General features: G+C 38.8%; 1 long non-coding RNA gene across 4 annotated transcripts in view; it reads left to right on the top strand.

The window, feature by feature from the left end:
- The first annotated feature begins 3,842 nt into the window (after window positions 1–3,842).
- The window catches only part of LOC135478090 (uncharacterized), a 42,748-nt gene continuing 31,859 nt past the window's right edge, over window positions 3,843–14,731 (top strand). For 3 of the 4 annotated variants that reach the window (XR_010445259.1, XR_010445258.1, XR_010445256.1), the window contains exons 1-4: window positions 3,843–4,888; window positions 5,803–5,874; window positions 11,188–11,382; window positions 12,460–12,520. This is a non-coding gene — a long non-coding RNA (uncharacterized LOC135478090). The remainder of the gene's footprint in view (window positions 4,889–5,802; window positions 5,875–11,187; window positions 11,383–12,459; window positions 12,521–14,731) is intronic. The other variant, XR_010445257.1, reaches the window with a different exon arrangement.

Below are 14,731 nucleotides of genomic sequence, written 5' to 3'. Positions count from 1 at the left end.
ACACAGAGAGGTTGGAGTAAGGAATCATCACTTACTAGCCCGTGGTGAGGCGGCAGCACTTTGACGGCATGACCTCACCCTGCCACAAGAAGACACAGTAAATGTACACGAACACTTAATGACTCCCCATCGTCAAGTGACTAAAAAAAGGTAAAGCGTAAAACCCAAAGTATATTACATACATTACGTGCGACACGTAATTATTACAATGTGGATAGCCTACCACGTGGCGCGGACAATACACTGACGAAGGTGACAAACCTTGACGTAATGATTGATGAAAGGTGATAAGAACAAAGGGTACAAATTCATAGTACCGTTAGTTATTTGAACTGAAATCAACATCAAACGGTATTTGAGACGCAAAAAGAAAACTACTGCATGTGCAATCTGCAACAAGAGTGAACCAAATTTCGTTGTTACGTTGATATTTTATTTATTTATTTATTTGTTTGGTGTTTTACGCCACACCCACGACCATCCGTATTTTGTTGCCACGTACTGCCGGAAAGGAAGCCAGCAAGAGCTGGACTATGTGGATATTAGTACATATACATACATATTAGCCGTACACTTTTGCATTGGTAAGCGAGGCGTACTTATATATCACTGTATAAAATGAAATTTCAAAATCGAATGTACCGGTCCGATGGCCCAGTTAGTAGAGCCTACGCTTCGGGGGCGGTAGATCCAGGCTCAGTCCTGGGTCGCGTTACACCAATGACCAAAAAAAGGGACAAGTCCTTGCTTGGCGTTCAGCAGTAAGATGAAGTGCAACGACTGGTTGACCCATATCAGTATAATTGCTCGGGTGGGGCCGCTAACTTGCCTTCGGTAAGTCGTCTCAGTGAAGCTGCCCTAAATAAAAGAACGGTGGAAATCCGTCCTGCAGCAAAGAGGTACATTACATACACTATAAGGACTCCTTCGTCGACATTAAACCCCATTAAGCACTCACTCACTCATACAAAAAAAAAAAAAAACATCTGTAAACAGGCATTAGAGTTGGGGAACTTCAAGACGTCTGAAGGAGTGTAGATAAAGGTAGGTATACAGTCTTTCTTGGATGTTGGCGGTAGGGAGGTCCAAGGCAGGGGACACAGAATCTTCTTGGACCTCCGATAAGTTATTTATATTTATTTGCTTGATGTTTTACGCCGTACTCAAGAATATTTCACGAATACGAAGGCGACCAGCATTATGGTGGGAGGAAACCAGGTAGAACCCGGGGTAACCCACAACTATCCCCAGCCTGCTGGTAGACCTTATCACACGACCGACCAGAGAGGAAATCTATATGAACTGCATAGACCTAAACTCAGAGCGACCGCATCGCAGACTTCCAGTTCATAGTGCTGCGCTAGCACGCTATCACCTAAGCCACCGGGATAAAGATCAGCATATTGTAATTATACCAACTGCAATTTTAACTGTTCTGCGGGGAAACAGATTAAGGACAATGTTGCCATTGCTCTTTATTATCGTATCATTCACGATTTTGACGTCCGTGGTCCATTGAGAAATTTTATGTCTTGTTTCGCTTCCCGCTTGTGTCATTGTCCTGACAACGCTCAGGTGCATGTGTACCACAAGAGGAAAATAAATGTCATGCTGCACTATTCTTGTGTCAAAATACAATTATTTCCTGGTTTTGACAGATTTTGACACCCGCGAAATTGGCTAAGAAACTAACAATGTTGCGTTAAACTCACCGCAATAAAGAGATACATGCTCAGGGGAGCGTGGCATTAAGGTAGTAAATGACACTTTTTACCAAAATGCTGCGAAACATTTGATCGTCATTACTCACATTGGGTTTGAGGTGATCAGTGCGGACTAGAACGTTGGTCGGCGGCCATGTTTGGTTTGAACCAGGGCACATATTGCGCTGAAGACACACAGTCAAGCGATCGTGTTTGGTTTGATTGGAACACTTTTCGAACTTTGACCAAGTTTAGATTGAACACTACTGCGCATGTCAGTGATCGTGTCTGGTGTGAACAAGTGTACATTGGAACGCTTGCCAGTGTCAGTTTGAACCAGTTCATACTGTAACGCTCGTCCAGCCACTATATTTGGTTGAACCAGTTTATACAGTTCTCATCAGTTCACATTGGAATGCTTGTCAATACCTATAAGTCACCTCAGCAAACATTTTCTGCAGGAAGTTCACTTTTATGGCCAGATTGCTCTTGGTTCAGTACATGCTTACAGTTCCACTGTTCCTTTAAATGGTTGATCTGAAGTGCAAACTGATGCAGACATTGATACTTCACTGATGCAGTAATTCAAGCAATACAGCTGTCAAATCGCCCTGTCATGAGAAGAAAGATTTCTGTATGGTAAATTTCATGACTAATATCTTGTTACTCGTCATTGACAGGTGGCAATGTGGTTTCCTGTGATCATAAAACTTACCAAGTGAAATACTCTCGAGCACAGCCTTAAACCCCAGTTAAACAAATGAAATCTTTTTGGTTTTGGTGAGTGCCTTGGTTTTGTTGTCTTGGTTTTCCCTTCATTCTACACGGTACGGCGCTTATTTCTTAGCTAAAAGCCAACAAACAATATAACCTATTTACAAAAAGAAGTGAAAACAGATCTAAACGGCCACAGATGTTTTTTCAGATCTAAACGGTCACTTTAAACTGCCATATCTCGGTTGTGCAACATCACAAAAATAAAAAGTTATGCGGTTCAAACTTCCCGTGGGATACTTTATCGACGCATATATGCGTTACCCTGACACCGACGGAGCTAATGACATGAATCATTCTTCCACCCCCGCAGGTATGAGAGTAGGCCCTAGCAATGAAGCATTAGGGGGATAACAACCTGATCAGATCCACGGTCCCCAAAGTATGAAAACTAAGTTGGAAAACTCTTCATTGACAATAAATCTCATACTCTTAAAATACTTAACACTAACAATGTTAATGAGCTATACTCCATATTTTTTGTTCATACGGCATACTCTAAGAACGTTTCGACAATTATATACGCGGCTTTTGAGGGTCTAAATAAAATGTCTGAGCATGCTAGAAGTGCCCGGATCCTCTACGTGTAAATTGTTTTAATAACAAGCCGTATACCATATAAAGCATACGTAAGAAGTAATTTATCTTGCGTACGTCTAACGTACGGGTTCATTCTAACACAATATATACGACCAAATTTTCAGTCAAGTACGAACATTTCTTACCCGCGCTGTAACTCTAAAAACAGTCGCAGGTGAAGGAATCGGAACTGCGCGTATGCTTATACTCGTGTAAGTACTTTTCCGATGGTCTGCGTGGACACAACTCTGGATACCACTGTGTTTATACAGAGTTACTCCCCTTAAAGTGCTAGATAAAACAGTGAAGACAGAACGAGACTGACTGAAAAATTACAATTTGATCAGTTAATCCTAGACAAAGCGACCGTTGATTTAAAATAAATATATGTTTTATGAAAATGGTTTAACTTACCAGAGAGCATAATTCCATATTTTCTGTACTAGTTTGGTACCTCTGAAAATTTAGTCAACAAATGTGCTGTAGTTAGTTAAACCTCGATGGCTTTGTACACAAAAGGGAAGTTCACCCTTGTATCAGAAGTGTATGATTTAAATTGATTCCAATCAATCAGCAATTGAAAAAAACAGCAATGTTCAAGTCAGTCACGTCTGTATTGGGGAAATGCGCCAATAGTTATTTCCCATTAGTCAGCTCGACTTGAGTTATTCCCCTTCGTCCGCACGCCTAATTTCGCCACTTTGACGCGTGCAACATGACGACTTCGTTTCACTGCAACTCCAAGCTGCCAAACTCTGGGAATCTGACAGGTGTTGATACTTTCAGTATTTTTTAAAGCATTGTTTCATTTTTGAATGAAAACGAAATGACAGTTTCTTGGAAAAATGACACTGTAGTGACAATATTATGTAAATCATTCGGTGAAAGCTAGGCCTAATGGTAAACTGGAAATCACTAATCAGTCGTGGGCCCAGTCTGCAGGCAGACTGGTTAGTACTTGTAAACTGCTTCTTTTGAGTTGGTCTCATAGACAACCAGAGATTAAGGCTCTGAGCATGAAACCACCTCAAGACTGAAATTAATGAGAAGTTACAAGCTTAGTTATCACCTACTGGTAGGTGTGGAAAGTGGTTCTCTCTGCTAAAGTGGCAAACGGAACCGTTAAGCTGACAGATCTGACTATGCAAGATGTAAAGTCAGTCTAGCAACTACTGTAAAACCATGCCTTTTAGCCACCTGTTTGAACTGGTGAGTTTCTTTAAATGCTGATTGGACTTATTATATGTTGTGAGAATATACATGTAGTACAAGCAAAGAACATAAATGTACAGTTGTGCACAGTTGCAAGATGGTATTCTGCTGTTGCAAGAGGGGACTTGCAAGTTCACACAGATATCTTTCTATACAGGTGGGGGCTCTCGCAAACTAACGTAGATAAAAGACGTTATTTTTTGGTAGTTTCTAGATTGAATAAACATCTGTCTGCCGACTTTGGCCATGGGTTGGCTTATTCTGAAACACATGTCCCTAGCAGCAATAAAACCAGTCAAATTGTGAAAGTAGAGGAAATGTAACCCTTTGTTAGATGTTGGTGCATTTTAATTTTATTGAGTAAGAAGATGTAAGTATCACTGAATGGTACACTATCCACAGATTCAGAAGGACTCTCTGATTAACAAGCCCTTAGTTCTTGTACTTGTAAATCACTGTTGTTCACATACTATTGGGTTTCAGGTTAAATATTTCAGAACTTCATGGTGCACAAATTTTGTTTCAAGCCAGAACTAGCAATGGCCTTTGTCAAGAGCTGAAATCTGTGGACCCCTTCTTCATGATGAACAGATCTGTGTAGAAGTTAGCTGCAAGCATAGGTTAGTAAATAAATATTGTTCCTCATATGGTAATCTAACTGTAGTTTTACTGTCAATGAGGTGTATGTGGTTCTTGTTTTATGCCTTTGACCTTAATCTTTTTTGAACTTATCCACCTATTTGACTGTAAAACTCTTGTTAGACACACGTAGGAGGAACATGATATCTGTTCTGTAAGCGTCCTCAAAACACTTAGGCTAATGCTGGTAAAACATGAAAATACCAGTATTATCCTTAAGGTTAATACCATTACTTTAATAAATATTAAATATGAAAAAGCAGGACAGATCAACCCTTTCATGCCCGCACAAATTATCTTTGGAGGTTACTGGCATAGTCATTGTAAATAGTGTGTGGCCGTGCAGTGTCACACACACTAGGCAAAACTATTGCTTCTAAAGAAGAGAGATCACAAATGTGGCTTTGGCATGAAAAGTAACATCACAAGAAGGACTGGTTACACCTTTCCTTGTGCCATCCAGCCATTGATATTTGTCAACAAAAATAATGTTTTTGTCTTTCGTTCTTGTCTATTACATTTACGTCACAATGTTGATCGTTTTGCATGCATTTTTTGCTTTCGTAACACAAGAACAGTCAAGGATTATAGAAGGATTATATTGTGATTTGTTTTTTGGATTTATTATAGTCTCTATTAGTGTATCAGGATACAATGTGTGGGACCTTTATGTACTACAGTATCCTAGAGCAATTGATTGTGATATGGTGAATGATTTTGAATCGAGAAAAACGAAATGTTTTGGTTATACATTAAATATATTGACAAATATTTTATTCTAGGAGAAGCATGGAAATGTGACATAGTATTACTACTGTAGAACTTTCCAGGATTTTTATTTTGTGTTTTGAAAATGTTTTAATTGCGGGGTTTTTTTGGTTTTTTTTGCATGTAGAGGCTGTTTCCTGGAAGAAAGGACTTCCCATTCAATCTATGATCGGCATAAGCTTCAGCTGTGATATTCCAGGTGAGTTATTTTTGGCAGTCAAGTTACATGAGTTATGCCCCCTGTTCCAGATAGGCTCTAAATTTGGACGTGCAGACCTGCCCCACAAAACTGTCACTTGGCATTGTTCCAAAATAGATTGGCCAGGTAAAATGGTAAGTGTTGTGCTATACACATCTCTGTATAAATAACTGACATGTTTGAGATGAAAGCAATGTGTTTTTCTGTTTTGTACTTTTTCTTGAAGCAAGACCTGTGTATTTTCCATTAAAAAGTGAAGGATTTGGCTTTCACTGTCAGCATGACCTTTGGTCTTCATTAGCACACTTGTGATATAAAATTCTGTTACATCTGAGCAAACACATCTGAAAAATTAATAGATTCAGAGAATCTATCTCCGTCAGTGACAACCCTGACTACCCTACAGATGGGAATAATTACACATTTTTTAAGAACTACTAACTTTTCGATTTATGTTGGTAGTACCTTAATTAGTTGAACACTGACCAGTTCTTCTTCCCTAATATGCTAATTCTTTGCTGGATGCAAAGAAGGATTGTCTGTCCGCAACAGTCATTCACCAGGTTAGTTGTCAGTTCATTTGTACCCTGAGAAATGGTTTGCCTGGAGCTGGAATATAGAATACATGCACCAGTAATGCAGCCATGTCTATAGTTATACAGGTGTGTGTGTAGAGTAAATCATTCCTCGTAATTCTACAAAAAAATCTTTGGTACCTCTCACTTGGCAAATTATATTTATCGGTTCTTCGTCAAGACTGTTAGCCACTGGCCAGCATGCTTTTGTGTTTGAATGTCATTGCAGCCATAGCTGCATTACAAGGTTTATTTAGATAGCATCCAGATGTTGTGATGCCAGATTCATCAGCATAGTTACTTAAAACATATGAATTCTGCCTAAAACACCATTTTTGGGAAGAAAAAATATTATTTAAATCAATTTCTTAAAAAAACACTTGCCCAGATTTCATTGTGGTTAGTCAAGCCTTGTTGTAGTAATGTCCTATTTACTTAAGAGATGCGTTATTGATATTGATGGTATCATGGATGGTATCATTGGTGTTGATGATGTCATTGATGTTGATGGTATCATTGATGTTGATGATGTCATTGATGTTGATGGTATCATTGATGTTGATGATACCATTGATGTTGATGATATCATTGATGTTGATGATGTCATTGATGTTGATGGTATCATTGATATTGATAGTATCATTGAGGGGCCTCCGTGGCTCAGTCGGTTAGCGCGCTAGCGCAGCGTAGTGACCCAGAAGCCTCTCACCAATGCGGTCGCTGTGAGTTCAAGACCAGCTCATGCTGGCTTCCTCTCCGGCCGTACGTGGGAAGGTCTTCCAGCAACCTGCGGATGGTCGTGGGTTTCCGCCGGGCTCTGCCCGGTTTCCACCCACCATAATGCTGGCCGCCGTCGTATAAGTGAAATATTCTTGAGTACGGCGTAAAACACCAATCAAAAAAAAGAAAAAAAAAAAGTATCATTGATGTTGAAGCTTATGGGCAACACCTCTGCCTGTGGACAGGCTCTTAATCCTCTGGTCAGGGGCTGCTGTTTTAGGATGTTACTTTCTTGATCATCACATTAACACGTCTAAAATGTCCTATATCATTATAAGCTTTTTTCTGTTAATGCTTTATTTAGAGCCTCAAGGAAGTGCAGATCTGATATGGGCTTTGATTCACTATTTTATGATTGACACAGGAGATGGAAGTTCATTCCAGTAGAACACATTCTTCTTGTAATTTTGGATAATACACAGGCAATTTGAAATGATCATGATATGTCATAGGTTTCCCAAGTTCAATACAATACCTATTGATATACAGACACAATGAAATAAATTGCCCTTAAAAAGTTTGAAATCATTTTAGCATAGGAAGCTACTGGTACATTTCACAAATAAATCTGAAATTCTCGTGGCTGCAAAGAAATGGTTAAACAGGCCATCTCAGTTCAAACCATAAGCATGACATCACGTGTTCAAATCCAGTTCTTGCAGGCTCTGAATGGGCCTCGCAGTTTGATGACCTGCGGTAAACTCTGTCCACTTTCCTCATTCTGTGAAAATTCATACATGCACAATGGAAATAATCACCAATATAGAGATATCAATGTGTCAAGCCTTCAGATGATTGACTTTGTGTGAAAGAAGAGCGCAAAGTCTTGCTTAAACCATGTACAATTTATAAATCCCTAGGTTACCATATATATTTATGCTAAACTAGAATGAACACTGACTAAACTATAACAACTAAATATACAAATTCCCCAGCTACAGGCAAAGGGATATTACTCTGCATTTCTGTCCTATCTGCTTGACTGTTCATTGTGGAGAGCCAGTTAAAAAAAAAATTTTTTGATCACAAATACTATGGAATCTTTTGAAAAATTTCCCTGAATGTGTCAGAAAACAGAGAGTCAACCATCCCAGCATTGTGCGTTATTAATACATTCTGTGTAACAGGATGTATTGATGTGTTTTGTCACATTGATAACAATGGTATTATCTCTAAATGGAATGTTTTCACATTCACTGTGGAGGTTACAAGGAGCAATTGTTGTATTTTCATCACACCATATCAGACACCTTGCCCTACTGGGATATAAAGTGATAGTGACACCTGAGCTATTTGTCGAGGTGATATGTTGCATTTTCCTGTTCCTGGTAAATTCATTTTGCACCTGGCTCTGGATTTATACCTGGCATTCTGAAATTGATATCTAAAAATCCGGGTCACACTAATAATGGTAGGAGAACAATGTTAGCTGGAATTGCATCAGGTTTGTGATACTCCCTGATTACTCTGCGGGCAGCATCATTAAGGCTAAAATATGTCAGAAATTTACCAGCTTGAATCAGAATTTATTATTTCCTTATCCTGGATCTACATGATGATGTATACATATGCAGTCCTACCCCTAGAACCACTAATGTTCTATGGTTTATTACTCTTATTGACACAGGGTCTCTTGGGCCTAGTGCTTTGTATGTTAGTGCAGTACAATGGACCAGAAGACTCTGACCAAATACAGTTGCTGTGAGTTCAAGTCCAGCTTATGCTGGCGTCCTCTTTGGTCATATGTGGTAAGAACTTCCAGCAACCTGCAGATTATCGTAGGTTTGAGCCAGGTTTTTAAACATCTGTCAAATACATAAATAAATTCTTATGGTGACTTGATGACACCTTGTGATTTCTGCTAGTTCTCTGCCACCCACTTTTCATACTAATGGTAGTTGATTTTGTCTTTCTTCTTTAATTTTGTCCAAATATTATACATTTCTAGAGCTAAATTTAGTTAGTAAGAAAAATCAGTGTTTCTCATAATGTTTTTTATCGGCAGTTTTTGTTGTATGATAAATATATAAAGGAAGGGAAAGGTGTGTACATAGTACCATAATGTACACTACACAGTGTGTGTAGCATGTCAGCTGTGTGGTAGGATACAAGATGACTCTGTGTAGTAGTAAAACCATCCTTATACATGTGTGCCATTGTAATTATTCAGTTTGCTTGAGTAGTTAAGAGATCCATACAGGTATATCATTTAGTAAGTTAATAATGACAAGCACACACCATAGGATACTTTAAACCTCGCTTAACAATAAAATAAATAAGTAAATAAATAATACTAAATAATAACAGGTATACGGTGGTGTTTTTTTGTGTGTGTGATGTTGTGGTTTACCTCTTAAACAGCCCAGGCTCCTGGGCTCATGGCACACAGGTACTTCACCTGTTATAGCAGAGGACAGGTGAAGATGTATGTATATATATGTATAATGTGGAACAACATGAGCGATCAAAGGCATTTATTATTAATTTAAATAAATTAGTTATTTTGTGCTACACGCACATGTGATAGCATACATGTGTGTTGCTTGTGTGTTACTGGCCCTGTTAATAAGTGGAGAAAACTGACCGAGTTCTATGTATACAGGAAAAATCCTAGTTACCTGTAAAAATGGCTGTACATCTACATAGATGTATAAAGCAGGTTATCTTTTAGGATTTTTCTTTATATTTATGCCCGAAAAAGGATTTTTGTGAAAGAAAGCCATCATATTTATTCATGTGTTTAAACAGTATGAAGTCAGAACAGTATGTTTGCGGTGAATTGCTTAGATGTGTATTTGTTTATGTTACCTATGCCCTGTGATGTAACTGCTCTTGTATGGCAGAGCTGTGTTTCTGTATCAACTGTGGAGAGTCTGCAGAAAAACTGTGTGCATGTGGCGGTGAGTGAGGACGAACACAGGCATCGTGGTCCCTTGTGACCAGCAGCCATTAGCGCGAGGTGTGACATGTTTGTCTTCACAATTATTGGATATGCTGTGTGGAAAAAAGTGCCTGTCCGTGGAGCATATCAGGTGTTAGGGCTAGGAAGCAATCACGACTCACAATGCTATCCTGCCTATCAGCAGTCCACATTTTCAGATACATTCTACTTCACAAATATTTACAATATCTGCACCTTTTATCTGGCTTGTGTGGCCCCCCTGGTGGTGAGCGAGGCTGGGTGACCTGGCCTATAGAGAGGGTGGGCAGTAAACATCTACTCACCGAGTGTCAACATGATCATTGCTCTGTGCAAAGCACTGTCAACAGCAGAGGAACACTGATCAAACTATATGACATGCAGCAGCTAATCCCCTGCTGATAAACACTGAATAGTTTAATCTCCCCACTCCACAACTTTCACCGTTTTGGGAATTCCTAATTGCACAGTGTTATGACTAATAGTGCTTTGTTTTGTGCTAATGGGAAGGATGTATTATTGACCTGTTCTCTGCCAGGTCTTCAATGATCTTCAAACATCATGAACGTGAGATAAAAAAAGTTGACAGGAATGAAAAGTTATTGAGAAATCTCAGTTCATATTGCAACAATGATATTATAAAATAAATACAGTATTTGATATTCTATATTCTTTGTTAGATTACACCATTTGTAGAAAACTGACTTGTGTGCCATTATTGCTTTTATTAAATATTTTAATACTGTGAACCCCCCTCTGTAGCCTCATATCAACCCTAGTCACTGACATCTTTATTATATGAAATTGATTTACCTGTGGATTACCTGCTTTATGTCAGACGAGTGTTTGTCTAGCCATCACCTGAAGTGTTTGCCCTGATAATTGGCTAATAATAACGGATCAGTAGTTCCTCTACAGGTGTGTTTTTTCCTGGGGGAGGTATTGATTACCTGACCGCAGACAGGTAAAGGCCTACAGGTGTTTTGTCTGGGGGAATGTCGCTAATGCTTATTGATTGCTTTAATATTTAATTGACAGATGAGAAGCTCTCCAGGTATTCTCCAGAGTCTAGACAGTTATCAGGTATGGCTAGGATGTGTAGCTGAGGATGTTTCCTGAAGGACTGCTCACCTGACAGTAGGTTACAGAGACAGGCAGCCAGCCAGTATAGTTGACACTAATGATGCGATAACAAGTGAAGATAGGAGAGGTTTATTACAAAGAATTTTTCAGGTGAGATGGTGTTTGTCCTTTTTCTACTCTGGTCTCTTGCAAAATGGGACACATAAATATATGTGTAGCATATTAGCCATGTTATAATTTATGTAACAGTAGTGAAGATGGTTTGTGTATATGTATATCAGTTAGTGGTATTACAGGTACATTGTATCCATCCATCTCTTCTGCGTCTTTGTTATATTTTTGTGTATTTTAACCTTAAGGTGATAAAAGAATAATCTGCTTATTACTATGTTCTGTAAGTGGAATGTTGAGAACATATTATTGGTAGATACCTGTATATATGTAGACTTACCGCCAGGAGGCTGATAGGTGATTGCTTGGTATTATATATTAAACAAATAGATCCTATAACCAATGCCCTTAAACATTCGTTTAGATATTCTGGGGCGACACTGTAGAACAGACTCCCTGTACATATTAAAAAAAAAAGGAATATCGGTGGTTTCAAAAAAAAAAAAAAGGGAAATGTTTATTGTGTCAAAATATGCCTCTGTTGATTAAGTGTAGTATTGTCAATGATACACTACATTGTGTTTAGTCAGTGATCATCTGTCAGCTTTATCTGTATGTTATATATACTGTATACACATGGAATTGACTGTGTGTGAATGTATGTATGCATGAGGGACTCAAGGAAGATTGAATTTGTAACTCATTGATCTCCCCCGGAAAATCAAACATTATTATTAGTATTATTATTATTATTATTATTATATGCACAATAATTTATGGCTGCCATGGAACATTCCAGGTGTATAAATTTTTGGATGTCAGATTAATTGCCTGTATGATGATATGTTAACATGTGTGCGTGAAACGTAGGTTTTGGAAAATGGAGTTTAATATAAAGAAGTGTGGGCATTATTTCCAAGGTAATCTTTAGGTTGAAGGTGGACTTGCACTGAGGATTCACACAGAGATCTAATTTCTGTAAGTGGTTCTGTGTGAAGATGCTAAACCATAGTTAATGAGGATAGATGAGTTGGATTAGACACTGCATGTGTGTTGCAATGAAGTTGCAATTTGTAAAGGTTTCTGATTTTTTTTTTCCCCATCTTCATCTTTTAGGATTTCTGATCTCTGCCGATTGATGTTTGTGGCGAAGTTATTTGGTAGTTGATGAGACAAGGTAAGGGGAAGAGCAGGAACTGTGTTTTGTAAAGAGACAGGGGAATTACTGGTCTGTGCCAGAATGGCTTTAATCCATCACACCGTTATGGCAGTGTAAATCATTGAATTAAAACGGGCTGACCAGATTAGCACTGCACCAGTGGCCAGATGCTTCATTTCACAGCGATGATAAAGGATCAGCAAACATCCCAGCTCCTTTCTCTTCTTTTGGATGATGTATGTAGTGTGTTGGCTAACTGCATCATTTGCCTGGAATGAGACGATGTGTGGGCAATGGGCGGATCTTGTTCCATAGATATGTATTTCTTCTAACATGCCAACTGGACTAGCACTGAGCCTTGTAGGTAACCTGCCCTCAATGGTCACAGATTGCGTCGTCATACTCCCAATATTGATCGCAGCCACAGCCAGTGCCCAAGCTGTGTGCTTAGCCAGTAGATACACGATACTTTGAGTTGATAGATTTTGGACCTGACCTAAAGCATGTCACCTTGACACGATGTGCTATAAGTAGGCTGTCGTTGGCCAGCTTTCACCAGGCCCTCTGTTCGGTCTCTGGAATACCATGGCGTTACTACTGCTCAAATCAAACCCACGTCATTAGCCAATTAACCACCTTTGTTCTTCTGTGTCGCAAACAGTTTCTTACTTAAAGTGCAATTTAAAAGTTTTAAAATTGCACTCTTTGTTGGCTTGGAGTAAGCTGATTGTTCACAGCTTCCCCTAGGCAGTCTCGCACAGCCTTGATAAACTGCAGTTTGGGTTGATCTATTATTTGCATTGAGGTTTATTGATTTACTTTGCCCTATGCATTATTCCAGCAGCTATCATGCTCGGAATTTCTCCTCCACATTATTAGGTTTTCTAACATCTCCTAATGACTTCTACTCACTGGCCAACCACCCCAGTTAACCATTATGTACATGGCATCTCTGCAATAACACACGATTAGCAAAATAACACAATTACACTCTCTTCACTTTCAACTTGGTAAAAGGTGCATTTTTTACTCTGTCAAATATTATATTACCAGTCAGTTTGACTGCTGTGTACTTGTAAGGTTTTTACATTCACAGCAATTGTTCGTTATACACATATTTACTTGTTAAATTTTCCTCTTCGCTCAGTTGATCAAATTGATGAGCAGTCATTGGAAATACATGTAGTAAAAACAGACATTGGACTCAGAGCGTTCTTGATTACCAGTCATATGCTTTTATGAACAGTAATATGATGGACGTGTAAAATTTGCAGCCATTGTGGAATACATGTACTTGATGTTAAAAATCAATTCATGCAACATATGTATTTATTTCATTATTTATTCATTTATTTGTTTATTTATTTGATTTGGTGTGCTCGAGATTTTTTCACTGATACGAGACTAGTCTACTTATACATGTAGGTAGACAAAATTGTATTGCCGCAGAGTAAACCAAAAATCTCCACCAAGTATCTGACAGTCTTCCTAACAAAGTCAAAGTATTGAAAGCTAAGCTGGACTCCAGATTCAAAAGGTTGATGGTGAAAGCCATCTAGTGCTTTAACCCTTGAAGCCAGTGATTTTATGCAAAGTATTTATACTTTAATAGTTCGCTCATCAAAACTGTTTTTCATTGAGCTGTTTTAGTGTAGTGTCATTGAGGTGTAGATGTGTAAGACTCAATCAAATATGTTATGTAGCTTACTCATCTACATATAGTCATATGCTTAATACAAGTTGTTCGGGTTGGCTTAGACCACTATGAATAATTATGAATGACTCGTTATGTGATAAATGTGTTTTCATTCCTTTCTCTACATTATATTGGTGAACTAAGTCGAACATGCACATACGGAGATACTACCAGGAAAGGGTTTTACTGCTAGTGGTATACATGTAAATGAAAGAAGATGTATTAGGATGGTAATGAACAAAGGGTGGCCCTGTCTGTAACATTACATGACTATTTATTATGGGGCAGATAATATCACACATGTGACATTTTTCTGAGCAAATTCTGTGGTGTGACTTGAGCTTGACTGACTCGGTGGCCCACTCGCAGTGGTGTCATGATTAATTCATACTTGTGCTGGGCAGGCGGCAGGGGCACCTGCTGGATTGCGTCCCCACGGAGCCCCCACCTCCTCATTCACCTGATCACTGTCTTGTCTTCTTACACCAGCATCAGGCGATATCCCCATTGCCTTCATGGAATTCAGCTGAACA

This window comes from Liolophura sinensis, chromosome 1, assembly GCF_032854445.1.
Source record: "Liolophura sinensis isolate JHLJ2023 chromosome 1, CUHK_Ljap_v2, whole genome shotgun sequence".
Classification (NCBI taxonomy): Eukaryota; Metazoa; Mollusca; class Polyplacophora; order Chitonida; family Chitonidae; genus Liolophura; species Liolophura sinensis.
The sequence above is the reverse complement of the archived record's forward strand: the minus strand, read 5'-3'. Positions and strand labels throughout refer to the sequence as shown.